Here is a 13,936-nt window from a genome sequence, read left to right as displayed (position 1 = left end):
CATCTGTAGTAAGACAGGCATCATGAAAAAGCACCCAGGATAACTTGAAGAGTGGATTTCCCCTGAGAGTTGCAGCACTGATGGATCTCAATGCTATGTCGAGACCTCAGCTTGCATCTCAGAAAGTGGCTTGACATAAGCTAATGTTGCTGGTCTGCATCCTCCCCTTGCAGACTTTTCACCAGCATCCCACCTGAAGGTATTTTTCCAGCAACACATGGTGGTGAGTTTTACTCACTACTTTTTGCAAAGGCGTGCGGTTCCTGGGTCCTGGGATCCATGGTCCAGCCTGTTCATATACATCAGAACCACAGGCACTAATTGCTGTGTGGTGCAGAGGCAGGAGATAAGAACAGCTCTATCGATCGGGAACCTTCTGCGTTTCTGAGGAGTGAGGCCTGGTTGGACTCAATGCACAGGATCCTCTGGGAGCTGGTAAGGTTGGGGCTTATGGAGAAGCTGTCTCAACAGTGTGGTCTAAGGGATGAACTGATAGCAGCCTACAGCTACTTCAAGGTGAGGTACAAAGATGACAGAGTCAACCTCTTCTCAACAGTGGAAGACGGTGACACAGTGACCAACAGCCACAATCTGTGGCTTGGGAGGCTCAAATTAGACAACAGAAAAAAAAATACAAAAGGGTGGTGCATCCAGTGAACAGATACCCAGAGAGCAAGCATTAACCATCCTCAGTTTAACAAGACTTGGTGTAAATAATGCCCTTGCACAGAAGCCTGCTTATATTTTTGTCCTCCACATTGTCCTGTGGCAATGAGTTCCACCAGGTAATTATGCACTATCCATTACAAAAGGTGAGTGTAGTTTGTTTATTTTTTAAACCCATGCCTGAGCATTTTGGCCCTCCTGCTTTGGGAGTGTTTCCTGTTTACCTCCTCCACACCATGGAGCTCCTATAGATTCCTGTGGAACAGAAAGCACTATTTCTGAAAGATCAACCCGCAGGCTCATCTCAAGCAGATGAGCACATTTAATTTAAAAAAGAATTTCAAAGGTCTTTTTTTTTTTTTTTTAATTATTCCCTCTTTTCTTTTTAATCTGGTTTACCCAAGGAAACAAAGCTCATGATTGTGCTGTGACAACTGCATCGTTAGTAACTCTGGAAGCACTATAGGAAGGGAAGACAGGGAGATCATTCACTACCAGAAACATCTTTCTGTCTCTCTCCAAGACACTGAGCTATTCCCCTGGTCTTCATCCATCTGAGTGCCTCTCAGCCTGGAGAGTTTAATGCCTGAGCACAGCAGAGATGTTTATGAAGCAGAAAGCACTGAGATAAGTATCTAAGTCAAACTTCTCCTCCCTTCAGGAGGCTGAAGCGTGCCTATGAGGCTCCAGCATCCCCAGAGCTTCAACAAACATCCCCACGCAATTTGAAAGCAGGCAGGAACCCTGGGATGCATTAAATATGCATATAGCTCTTGTTAGCCCCAGCTCCCCAAATGACTCATCTGCTCGGCTGGCTGCCAGGTGCCTGGGACTCATTTGTCTCTTAGCAAAATCCCCGAGTTCTCCTGATGAAGGGGAGATGTACTACTGCCAGGATTTTATTTTCCTTCTCTGCAGCCACCATGTCCTTCGGGACCGAACAAAAGGCTGTGATGCTGGTCACCAGGTCAGATAGAGGCTGACACGGGAGAGACACTGTGCTATGCAATGCCTGCAGACTTTGGAGAAGCCTTGGATGGGGGGAAAAAAGGCTTTGTGGAGCATAATGGCTCCTGTCCCAGTGCCACAGGGATGGGACATGGAGAGGGCTTGGGCTCAGCCAGTGAAGCATACTGCCTTTGGCCAGGTATAGGCAGGGGTCAAGGCTGACCTACCCTGGCAGCAGCCCCACTGGCAGCCCAGTGGGGTTGGGCCATGGGGTGGTGGTGGGGGCTTGCTGGTCTAAGTGGTGGCTCCTGGGTTTAAGCCTGCCCATGATAAGGCTGGACAGTCCTGGGTGAATGCTCACAACAACCATGACATGATCTGGTCTGAGATATTCCTCCTCTCTCGGTGAAAGCTTGTAAAATGTAAGAGAAAACTTGGGAAGAGAGAAAAAGGAGCCAAGGAAAAGCTGTTGTTTCCAAGGGCTAAAAATCTGTCCATTCTGGGAGATTACCATGAATCCACTCAGGATCAGAGAGGGATGAGATGGGTTAATAACATTAAATCCATTTCTTGATCGCTTTCTTGGAAGTGGGCTAGGATGCTGATTCTAGCAGAGAGTTTCACAACTGAAGGCAAGAGTGTTTCTCTTGAATGTGTGCAGCTTTTACTTTCTGGAGGCTGATGGCTTTGCTAGTGCAGCCTGGTCATCCTGACTCCCCCATGCAGGTCAGGGAAGGACAAATGACTCATAAGTGTTAAGAAAACCTCAAGTGCCTGCAAGAGTGTGGCATTCAGCTCCCTGCTGAAAAAAGACCCTGAGTCAGAGCTGAAATGCCAAGCAGTGTGCGGGGGACTACTGCATGTCTGCATGGATGTAGAACATAGCAACAACAAATGAGGTCTCTTACATGACAGTGTCTCTTTCTGTAGAGGTGGCTGTGGGGAAACAAAAACATGGTCTGCCTGCAAATTTCTTGAAGGTCTCAGTGGAACATAATCCATTCAGCTCCAACGAGGCACCTTACTTTGATGCTTTGAGATACCAGCTGATGGTGTCTGCTGCTGACATCCATAGGGCAGGACTCACTACCTGTGTAGTCACTCAATGCTGGCCACACTTTGACTGCCCCAGGGTCTCCGGTCTCTTCCAATCTCTGAACTCACAGAGCCTTTCCCCCATCCAAGCTGTCTCACTGCTGGGGGCAGCCACAGGTCCCTCGGCAACAAGGATAACTGGGATAGCAGCGTTCAGATGATACTCATTGGATCCTAAGTGAATCCAGCAGCTCCATGACTGCTGTTTCTTAGATGTAACTGGCACTTGTTCTCTCAAATCATGTGTTTTCATGGAAAACTTGAAGGAAGTTTGGGACTTTGCAGAAGCCCTGGATTGTAGGGCTTCTCTTGCAGAACAGTTGGGTCCAGGTGCTGGCTGCTGGGGTACAGGGTTGTTCCATACTCAGCAAGTGGTGGTATGTATTTAAAATCCTCCTGCGCGGAACAATAATCATGAGGGGGAGGAAGAGGATCCATATTTTCAGGATTCTTCAACTTGTATGACTCTTCAGCCTGTGTTCGGAGAAGCTTCACTGCCATTTGGGTAATCCTCCAGCAGCTATTTTCTTATTAACTTTAATGAAGCTGTACCACCTGGGAGTTGCCATACTGGAACAGACCTCTCCTTTGTCATTTAATATTTTATATCCACAGGGCCAGCTACCAATTGCTTTGGGCTATGCCCTAATGACAGAGTGAGGTAAGCATCCGTTCATGTGGCTGTCAGGTGAGCATATGTAACAGCTGGCAGTCTCAGGGCAACTTGCTGTAGGCATCCTGGGCTGGAGGCCAGGACCAGCACTGCACTCATGGTCTCCCTCCCTTGGGTCTTACTCATCTTGCAGTCTTCCAGTAGTGCCAGGATTCTCCACACTTATATGCACTGGGGGGAGTAAGAGCTGAGTTGTACGCAAGGTCTCAGTCCCAGCCTAAACTAGCAGGGTGGATGTGCTGGTTTTGGTAGCTACATATAGGTGGACATAATGTTATGGAAGGCCTTGATTTCTCATGCTGTGGCAAAACGTTCTGCTGTTTTGGTGACTGTGCTCGCTTCTGATGACTTTTTTTCCTTCAGTCCTTGGACTGCTTCTGTAACCCATAACTGACCTTGTTAGAAACTCAGCTAATGTCTTCTCTGTGCTGGAAGCAGCAGCCCCAGCATCTCGTCTAAGTCCTTCTTGCTTGACTTTGCAATCTGCCTGATATTACTGTGCTCTGATTCAAAAATAAATACCTAATTAGAACAGGAATGCAGTGAAATGAAACTGGGATGCTGCATTTGAAAATGTCACCACTCAGAAGGAAAATCATCTTCCCACTTCTGTTCCTAGCAGTTATGATGATTTCCTCCCCAAGACACCCTTATTGTGCTATGACTTCCAAATTCATTAAAACTCACAGACATTCTCATACTATACTATCTTGTAACCAGCCCATAGCAGTAGGAGGATTAAAAAAGCCACTTCTGCACAAGCATGTAACAGAAGACTCTGAAAGCCTCCTTTGGTGCTGATCACTCGTACAGCAGCACCTCTGAGATCTGAGGAACCCAGCTGGGGAGGATGAGGATATCAACCCTCGCTTGTGAAAGTTTTACTTTAGACAGTATTTGTACACGGATAAAAAAAAGTCTTGGGGCTTGTCTAAACCTCTAGACAGCGCAGATAGCTGTAGCATGCACAGTGTCATAGGATGAACCTGCGGCATCCAGAACTTTGGCCAGAGAGGCTGTTACTCATCTGGGTAATATCCTGAGGAAGCCAAGGGCATGAGACAGCTTAGCCCTGTTCATTTTAATAAGAATATATCATCAAAACACCACATGTAACATCATCAGATCTCACCCTTCTTGTCCACATTGCATTGACAATGATGGCATAGGCACCACGTAAATAATCAATACCAAGTTGTAACACTTAAGTCAGACTACTTGGACACAGCCCCCTGTGTCTGCAGTGGCTGTCCAGGGGCCTAGCATTTGGGATAGCACGCAGTCTGCATTTCCCCTTCCTCTCCTAAGCAGGACACCAGAGGAAATGGGTTGGAGGGATTTCTAATGGGTCCTGCTGAGTCCGGCAGAAAAGTGAGGAGACATTGAGGATGAAAAGCAACCTGGACTGCTAGAAGTCACTTTGCTGCTGCTGAACAGCTGTTTGGGGTAGATGGGGGAGTTCAGTGGTATGCAGTAACGGCCTCTAATGATCAGCTTGTACAGTGGGCACAAGCATTTTTCTGCTTGTTTCCAGCAGGTTTGGTTTGTTGGTTTCCAGCAGACCAGACGTTTTCCAGGTCCCATGTTACCTGGGCTTTCCATTAAGTAGAGACAGTTCAGGATCTCTGTCCCAGTGGGCAGTGGGGTGGCACTGTGTGAAGGTGTGAGTACTCCTCATGGGTCTGGCTACAGGAAAAGCAGGTTTCAGCCTGGCGTTCACACCCATATGGGCACTTTTAATGTCCATTTTGAGAACTTTTCCTTGTCCCCTGCTGTGAACAGCTTTGCCAGATGGAACACTTAAACATGGTCCCTAGAGGTAGAGATATCTCACGCTACCCATAAAGCTACATATGAATCATAAGGTTTCCTGAAAGAAACAGCATTTTTTTTTTTTTAATTTTTATGTTTTTGGAGGGGGGGAGTGGAGAAGGGACATTCACAACAAAAGAATGACACAGAAGCTTGATCCTGGCAAATGTGATTGCATAAGTGTGTCTCTGGGCTTAATCGCCTAAACATGAAGTATCATTTTCGGAGAAACTGAGCTTGTACAAATTCCTTGAAGAGCAGAGGGAATGGTACATGCTCTCTGTCCTGAAAATCAGACTAGACTAGATTGTAGGTGCTTAAATATAGATTTAGGTGCTTGGCTGTGGGCAGATAAGAGAGGAATAACTCTAGTCGAGGCTTGAAATCATTTTAGTAGTAAAACATAGGCCAAAGTACTGTGTTCCAATTGTAACACTGCTAAATCAAAACTAGCTTTGGTAATTACTTCATATTTGCCTAACAGCTAGCATAGATGGCTCCTTATCTTCTCTGCTGTGTGCTGCATGGGTAAAAAGCAGACATGTACTTGAAAAGCTATTAAAAAATAAAAGGAAAAGTCATGTGGAAGAACTACTTATTTTACTGTGGTTAATAAACCAATTATACTGTTTGAAGAGGTGCTTTTTTCTTCACTTTTTGTGGGACTTAGCCCTGAAATATTAGCATAACCATTTCCTAGAAATACCATGCCTATTCTATTAAAAACAACAAAAGGAAAAGCAAAATACTTTTGTTTCTCCTGCTTTATAACAGGCTAGATTGAAACTTAAGATTTGCCCCCTGGTTAAGTGTTGTGCAGCTGGGTCATCTTGCAAGTAACAAAAGGGACAGAAAAACAAGGGTTCAAGTATATACATCTTGCTTTGAGAACAGATGCCTACTTTCACAGGCAGAAGATGCTGTGTGGTGCAAGAGTCCTTTAACCCAGCAGAGAAATGTGTAACAAGAAGCAATGGATGGGAATTAAATACCATGATGAATTCAGTTTCAAAACATGCTACAAAAGTTTGAGATGATCTCCCCTGAACTGCAACAGTCCTAGATGTCGAGAGTCTTAATGTGCTTGCATGGATTTGAGCTACTCTCGCAGACTACCCTTTACTTCTGTTCGAGTGGAGGTATACATGAGAAGATGTTCAGACATAAGTCCTGAACTCTTCAAGGATAAAAGGTTTAGATGTGTTGTGGAAATAGGTGGGCAGCCAGTGGAGAGCGAAGACTACTAATGCCCTCCCTGAGGGGAGAGGGAAACGGGAGTGTCCTCAACCTGGATGGGCCACCAGAGATTCACGGGAGGAAAAGCTGCTGGGAGTGGCTTTGCTGTGGAGAAATCTTCACCTGGGCTTGCATCTTGTTAGACATCAGAGCACTGCACCAACATGCACACGAGTGCATCCCTAAGAAACCAGGCTTCAGTGCTTCTGCTGTTTGTAGACCATGCTCTTCCACGCCAGCTTGGTGGACAGAACAAAGCATGCTTTCATCCTGGGAGAGGATACCACAAAGATACCACTGATGTTCAGTAGCCCCATGCTGTCCTGGGACCAGCAGGCCTCAGCTGTCTCAGGCACTGCTCTGCTTCTGGGCTGTTTCCTTTGAACCCAGGTGAGGAACTGGCAGCTCTCTCAAACTGTGGTGCATCTTCCCGACCCCTTGGCAGAGAAGGCAGCAAAAGCAGGTAGCATATGTCTTAACTTGCCTTAGATTTGCTGAGCTTGTGGCTTTGAGACTTGTGGGTACCAAGCTGCATGTCCATGCGGGAGCATAATAATGGACTCAACGACAGATCAATATGATCATAGTTGAAGACCCTTTACTAGAGCATCAGACATCATTTTTATACATTGGTTACATCCGTACATGCGTTTAGCTATTTTACTATTGGTTACACACATTATTCACGCGTTGTCCACACGCCTAGTTACACTTAATGATTGGTTATATCAACACTGTACACGCGCATAAACATAAGACATAATTGGTTATACTAACTAAAACATGCAAAACTTGTCTCAGTCTAATTGGTCAAGATAAACTGCCGAATTGAGGTTCTTTGTGCCAAGTTCCCTTTATCGTGGAATGCGCACCTGTGTTCTTCTAATTGGCATCTTTCTTTTTTTGTCTTCTTGTTTATTCTGTTCAAGGCCTTCTAAAGGCGTCTGGAATGCTCTTGCGACCGTTAGCTAAATACGTGTCCACAATTCCCCCTTTTTTGTTTTCTGTCAATTAACACAGCCTTACTTGATCTATCAATTAATTTTTAAACACATTGCAACATACAAGGCACACAAATTAAAATACAAAAAAACCACTACAAGATAAATCAAAACTATCTTAACTAATGATTTAAGAGCAGCTCTATTTTGTAAGGTTGTGTGTCTAATACTAACTACATCTAACAGTAAATCAGATAATACTACACCAATCTGTATTCAGGGACCCCAGAATTTGTGATTCCTGGGGTGGCAATGAGGGTGAATGCCCAATCTGTGGAAACCAGGCATTCCCATCCATTGAGTCCATGACCTGCTGCACAGGGGTCTCCATCAATAAGTTCTTAAACTTCGTTGATGCCAGTGGAACACCCTATTAAACCTGTGAAAAAGGGATTGCTTGGTGTTGCTGTACGGAGGCATAAGCAATCTTGTCCGGTCACGTCAGCCAGGGTCATCCAGATGTTTTCTTTGGCTTGCGGCGGTATCCATGACTACGTCCATCTGAGGACCGTGAGGAAGATGGACCATATGTAGATTCTTGTGCCATCTTGCGCCGCAAAGTCAGCCCAGCAATCGGTAGGTGCCAGCTTTATGTGGGCGTCCCCACGGAGGCAACGATGGCCTTGCCGTACACCAGCCCGATGCTCTTCGGAAAATCCCGGTATTTATACATTTGCAGAGGAACGGATTTCAGCACATGTGGCCAGTGGGTGCCAAAATCCGCCTCGGTTGCAACATGGGGAGCCTATGACGCATGCGCTCGCTCGCTGGCCAGCGCGCTGCACGAGTCATAGCCATCTTGTCTATTGGTTCATGGGCTTTGTGATGCGGTTGCAATGCACAGAGAATCTTGACCTGTTATGTTGGCCAAGGTGACCTACAAGATAACAACCAATTATATACAAACTGCAGTGACGACAAATGGGACAAAGTTGACCACTAGCTCTCGTTGTCTCCCTTATCCCCTGGGTCGTCTGTTGTGGTGTTCCCCCCATTCACAGTGGCAGAAGATTTCCACGGTTTTACCCAGCGAGCTGGTACCCACTTTGGTCCAGAATCTGTAATGACACACATATATCCTCCACCGGTTACTTGTACTTCTGCTGGGCCCATCCACTGTCCCGTGTTCAAATCCTTATACATTACTTTAATTCCTGTTGTTTCTACTGTTGATAAATCATTGCTCAAGGCACTGCTATCAATTACCATGGGAGGGTTATCGGCGTTGCCTGCCAACCGCAAAAAATTGAGTACATAAAAACTTTCCAAATTCTTTCTTGTGGGGAGAGACCTATTTCCCCCATTTTTTGGTTAGCTAACAGTCCTTTAATTACCTGATGTGCCCTTTCGATAATAGCTTGACCTGTTGGAGAGTGTGAAATGCCTGTGTGGTGTCGAACCCCCCACTGTTGACAAAACTCTGCCAAGGTATGAGAAGTGTACGCGGGTCCGTTATCTGTTTTTATGGCTTGAGGAACACCCATAATCACAAAACATTCTCTTAGGTGTTTTCTCACATGTTTTGCTGATTCACCTGTCAATGGCGTGGCCCAAATAACCGAAGAAAAAGTATCTATGGATACATGTAAATACTTTAGCCTGCCAAACTCAGCAATATGTGACATCTATTTGCCATAATTGAAGAGGCCACAAGCCTCGAGGATTTACTCCTAAGCCAATGCCAAAACCAATCTGTTGGCAATCAGGACAAGATTGTACTATGCCTTGTGCATCTGCTAATGAAATAGCAAACTGACGAGAAAGCACCTTTGCACTTTGGTGGAAAAAGGCATGTGATAGTCGGGCTTGTTCAAAACTATTCACCGGTGGTCCTGTCCACATTGGGGCTGCTAGCATGTCGGCTTGTTCGTTTCCTTGCGCTAGGCCTCCTTGTAGTCCAGAATGACTGCGAATGAGTGTAATAAAATACGCTACATTGTGTTGATTCAACAAGGACAAAAGTTCACGGAAAAGACCCGACAGGACAACATTATTTAATTCTTTTAGAACTGCATGTTCCAACCTTTGAACTACTCCCACAACATAAAGAGCCAACAAAGTTACTTCTACTGCTGTTGCCACGTCCACTCTGGCAGTCCTGCTGTGGTGGAGGGGACGCTGTCCAGACACCCTGTGTTTGTGTCGTAGCGCGCGGGGATCTCGCGCTCAGTTGGGAGTTTCCCAAAACTCTGCCGCTGACATGATACTTCAATTTACATTCTTTAGTCATGTGGCCTCTTTTCCCACACCGATCGCACGGTGTTTCACCAGAGACTTTACCATAAACTTTACATTGCGCCTTAAAATGCCCTGGCTTTCCACAATTAAAACATTTCTTTCCTCCTGGCTTTCCCCTGCTTTTTGTTTGTAGCAGAGGTCGCACTGCTGCGGCAAATGCAGAAGCAAGAGCAGCTTTCCCTTGTTCACCCATACGGTCGCAAGCTTCTAACATCTCACTAACAGTAACTCGAGGTAACGTGCACAATACTCGCTTTGTTTTCGCATTTGCATTTTCAAACGCCAACTGATCAAGCAACTTAACCTTCATGTTACTCTCAAGATCTGCGTGAGATTCCAATGCAGTATGCAGTCTGTCTATAAACTGAGCAAATGGTTCAGATTCTCCCTGCCAAATATTAACATAGGAAGGAGAAACCTTTCCTTGCTCGGGTATGCTTTGGAGAGCTTTAAATGCCAATTCCTGTGATTGCATTAAAACTTGAGTATCAAATTGAGCTTGCCAAGCGGCATTTGAAAATGGTCCAGAACCCATCAGCATTTGAGCAGTACACTGAAATAAGGGATCATTTTGTTGACGTCCCCTATTTCCTGCCTCTGCATCATCGCAGAGTTCCTGCCACCTATGAAAAAAATATAACTGTTGTGATGGCGACAACAAGGTTTTAGCAAGCATTCGCGAGTCATGTGGAGTTAAGGTTGACCCAGAAAATATATGGGACAAAACTGCCTGCGTAAAAGGAGATTTTAAACCATACTGAGCAATTGCAACCTTTGCTTCTTTTATGATTTTCCAATCAAATGGAACCCATTGATTAGGTCCACCCCCAGCCCCAGCAATAACCGGAAACGCTGTGGGAGCTGCTATGATTTCTCCCTCAATTAAGGCATCGCGAATAATTCCCCGCCATCTATTCCGGGGGTCCGTTGTTTCTGGAAAGGTGGGGATCGGTTCCCTAGGAGGTGGAGAAGGCAGAGGTATAGGTGCAGGACAAGGAGGGGGCAGAGGTAAAAAAGGGTTTGAAGGAGGGGGAGGAGGAAGAGGGCGGGGGGGGTGAAAAAGGGGTGCATCAAAGGATACGGCTGGCGTTTTTTCTCGCTTCACAGCAGCCTCCAGCTGTGCCAGCTTTTCTATTACTGACTGCAACTGCTGCGAAGTGAGCTCCGGCCCCTCTTCATGCTCTTGAGGCGATCCAGGCGTAGACAGAGGCAACGGAGGGTATATGCTAGGTATAATTTGTTCATGTTGAGCGGCGATATCTGGGGGCTGTTTTCTCATTGGTGGATTTTTACTCGCTTCCTGATTCTGTAGGGTTTCCTTTAAGTGTACGGTTAGGGAGGCTTGGGAACTGTCAGATGGCTGATTAATATCGGCAGTCCCAGGGAGTGGAGCAGAAGTCAAGGGCACAGGAGCAGGCGGACAAGCTCCAGGGAAGCCAAAAGTCTCTCTCACTGCATTATGTTTTTCTCCCCGCGTTTCCCCTTCACTTGCAGTTGGAGAGAGAGCAGCAAAAGCAGATGCAGCCACTTTACGATCTGCTTTCAATTCTTGCAGAGTTGTCTTAATTACTTTCCATAAAGTTGCAAGACCTTTAACTTCTTTAGACCCGTCACTAATTTCATCCCATAGGGAGGTTCCGATAGCTTCCCAGGTACTAAGCTCAAAAGCTGTACCCACACTAATTAAAAGGTTTCTGTCCTTGCTCCATTGTAAAAGCCGCTTTAAACAAGCTTCATCATATTTTATGCCTCTCTTTGAGAGTATATGCTGGAGGAGCTTAACTACCGCTTCTTCTTCTTTGGAAAGCGTAGACCCCATCTCCTCCCCCGACCGCTCACCTCCTTTACGGGCGAGTCCTCACCTCAATGGGCGAAAAAATGACAGCGCTGTCTTATCTGCCTCTATGGGCACACCAGCCGGGGCAGCCGGTCTTTCGGCCGGGATCCTCCCGTCTTCCTCTTATCCTGCCGTTTGTTCTCCAAATGTAGCGCAGAATTTGGGGGCCCCTGTTCGGGCGCCAATTGCGGGAGCATAATAGTGGACTCAACGACAGATCAATATGATCATAGTTGAAGACCCTTTACTAGAGCATCAGACATCATTTTTATACATTGGTTACATCCGTACATGCGTTTAGCTATTTTACTATTGGTTACACACATTATTCACGCGTTGTCCACACGCCTAGTTACACTTAATGATTGGTTATATCAACACTGTACACGCGCATAAACATAAGACATAATTGGTTATACTAACTAAAACATGCAAAACTTGTCTCAGTCTAATTGGTCAAGATAAACTGCCGAATTGAGGTTCTTTGTGCCAAGTTCCCTTTATCGTGGAATGCGCACCTGTGTTCTTCTAATTGGCATCTTTCTTTTTTTGTCTTCTTGTTTATTCTGTTCAAGGCCTTCTAAAGGCGTCTGGAATGCTCTTGCGACCGTTAGCTAAATATGTGTCCACATGTCCACACTGAAACCATACAGTGCTGGGACACTCATGGGCTAAAGCTGTAATTCACTAACTAAGCTGAATTTGGTGTTTCTCTTGAGTCATTTTAACAATAGCCAACACTAGCAGAATTGAACAGCTTTGGGTGAAAAAATACTGTTATCAACAACAAGTTACTGACCCTATATGTGGCAGCAGAGTTGAAAATTTTGGGCCAGTATAAGTAAAAGAGGTTGCTCTCCCTCCATGGCAACTTGGAGATGGTTTCTGGTGCTCTGGAGGTGGGAATGGCTATAGCTCTTTGCTATCCACAGTCCTACAGGCTCTTTGCCCTGTGGCAGTTACCATCTCCCAGGTGAAATGTGGTAACACTGTGTGCAAATTCCCAGATCTTTGCAAACACAAAATAAAATGAGTCAGAACATCTATATAGTGACTGTTAAAGTCCTGCTAACTTGATAACTTGCAATTTGCTTTGATTTTTCCAGGCATATTCAGGTTCTGCTTCAAAGTTTCCCATTATCTATCTGATATCTGTAGCCACACAGTGCAGCGAAGCTTGCAGTCTCTAGGCATGAACATCGCCTGCTTCCCAGCAAAGCTACCATCTCCACTGATGTTTGAAATCCTTATGGAGAAGATACTATATCACAAATGAGGTAGGGAGTAGTATTTCACAGGAGTTCTTGTTGGACTTGATTTCAATCTACTCTTTTTCTTTTAATATGAACTCTAAATTTACCAAGTTTACATCTTTTCATTTAGTCTGCCACAATGAGCAGAGAACTGAAATGTCACCCAAACTGAGAATAACCTTATAAAATGTCAGTCTGAGTTGATATGGAAAAGAGCTATTTCTTGCCAGGTATACTTCTCTGCAAATGAATCCACCTCCCTGCTCAGCCTTATGGTGGGCAATAGCACTGATAACTGTCTCTTCCCAAGAGACACCTGAGAAGTAGATCAGAGCTTCTCTTTGTAACACTAAAAGAAGGGACTCCTCTGCAAACTCCAAAGCAGGATTTCTGCTATTAGTGAGCCTTTTTTCTCTTGGAGCTCTTGTGCAGAGCTGGCACCTTGTAGCTCTGCTGAGGAGGAAACCTGATTGTTTTTCCAGTCAAATATATTTGCAGGCAATATAACCAATCTAAAAAGGGATAAAGCTGGGAAAATTACAAGCCTCATTCAATAGTAATTATTTAAAAAGATTTAAAAAAATATTTGAGCAGCATATTTGTCTTTGTCCCAGTGTTCTCACACTGCTGCCCCTCTTCTGTAGCTGCATTGGCCACAAAGAAGGAGACTTATCTTTCACTGCCAGATAAAAAGGGGCAGCAGTTCTGGGGAGGTAAGGAGGTAGCTGCAGAAAATAAGGCTGCTGTCTAAATTATTCAAGAGAGCATGGAAAAAATGAGAAAATGCATCCTAATGTAGAAGGACTGTGATTTATCCCAAAATGGGTAGGAGCAACTGAGGCTGGGATACAGAGCCACCGCTGAGGAGAAGCAGCAAGTCAGGTGTACAGCACTGCCTTCTCAGAGTCCCTTGGACATTCTGTCCCACAGTAGGGTTTTCATGCTATGCCTCTTTAGGTTTATCCCTAGCTCTTGGTTGTTATTACTTTTTCTTTCTGTTCTTAGTCTGGCCTGCTTGAAGGTGCACCTGGCTTACTGAATGTCCCCAAACCCCTCCGCTGTAGCCACACTGCTCTGAAGACAAAGGTGAGGGACACTTTCCCCTTGTCACCTGAGCAACTGCCAAGGTACATCAGTGCTAAGTTGATCCTGAGGCCAAACGGGAAACCTGTGAAAA

The sequence above is a fragment of the Harpia harpyja genome, chromosome 11 (assembly GCF_026419915.1).
Source record: "Harpia harpyja isolate bHarHar1 chromosome 11, bHarHar1 primary haplotype, whole genome shotgun sequence".
NCBI lineage: Eukaryota > Metazoa > Chordata > Aves > Accipitriformes > Accipitridae > Harpia > Harpia harpyja.
This window is presented reverse-complemented; position numbering follows the sequence as displayed.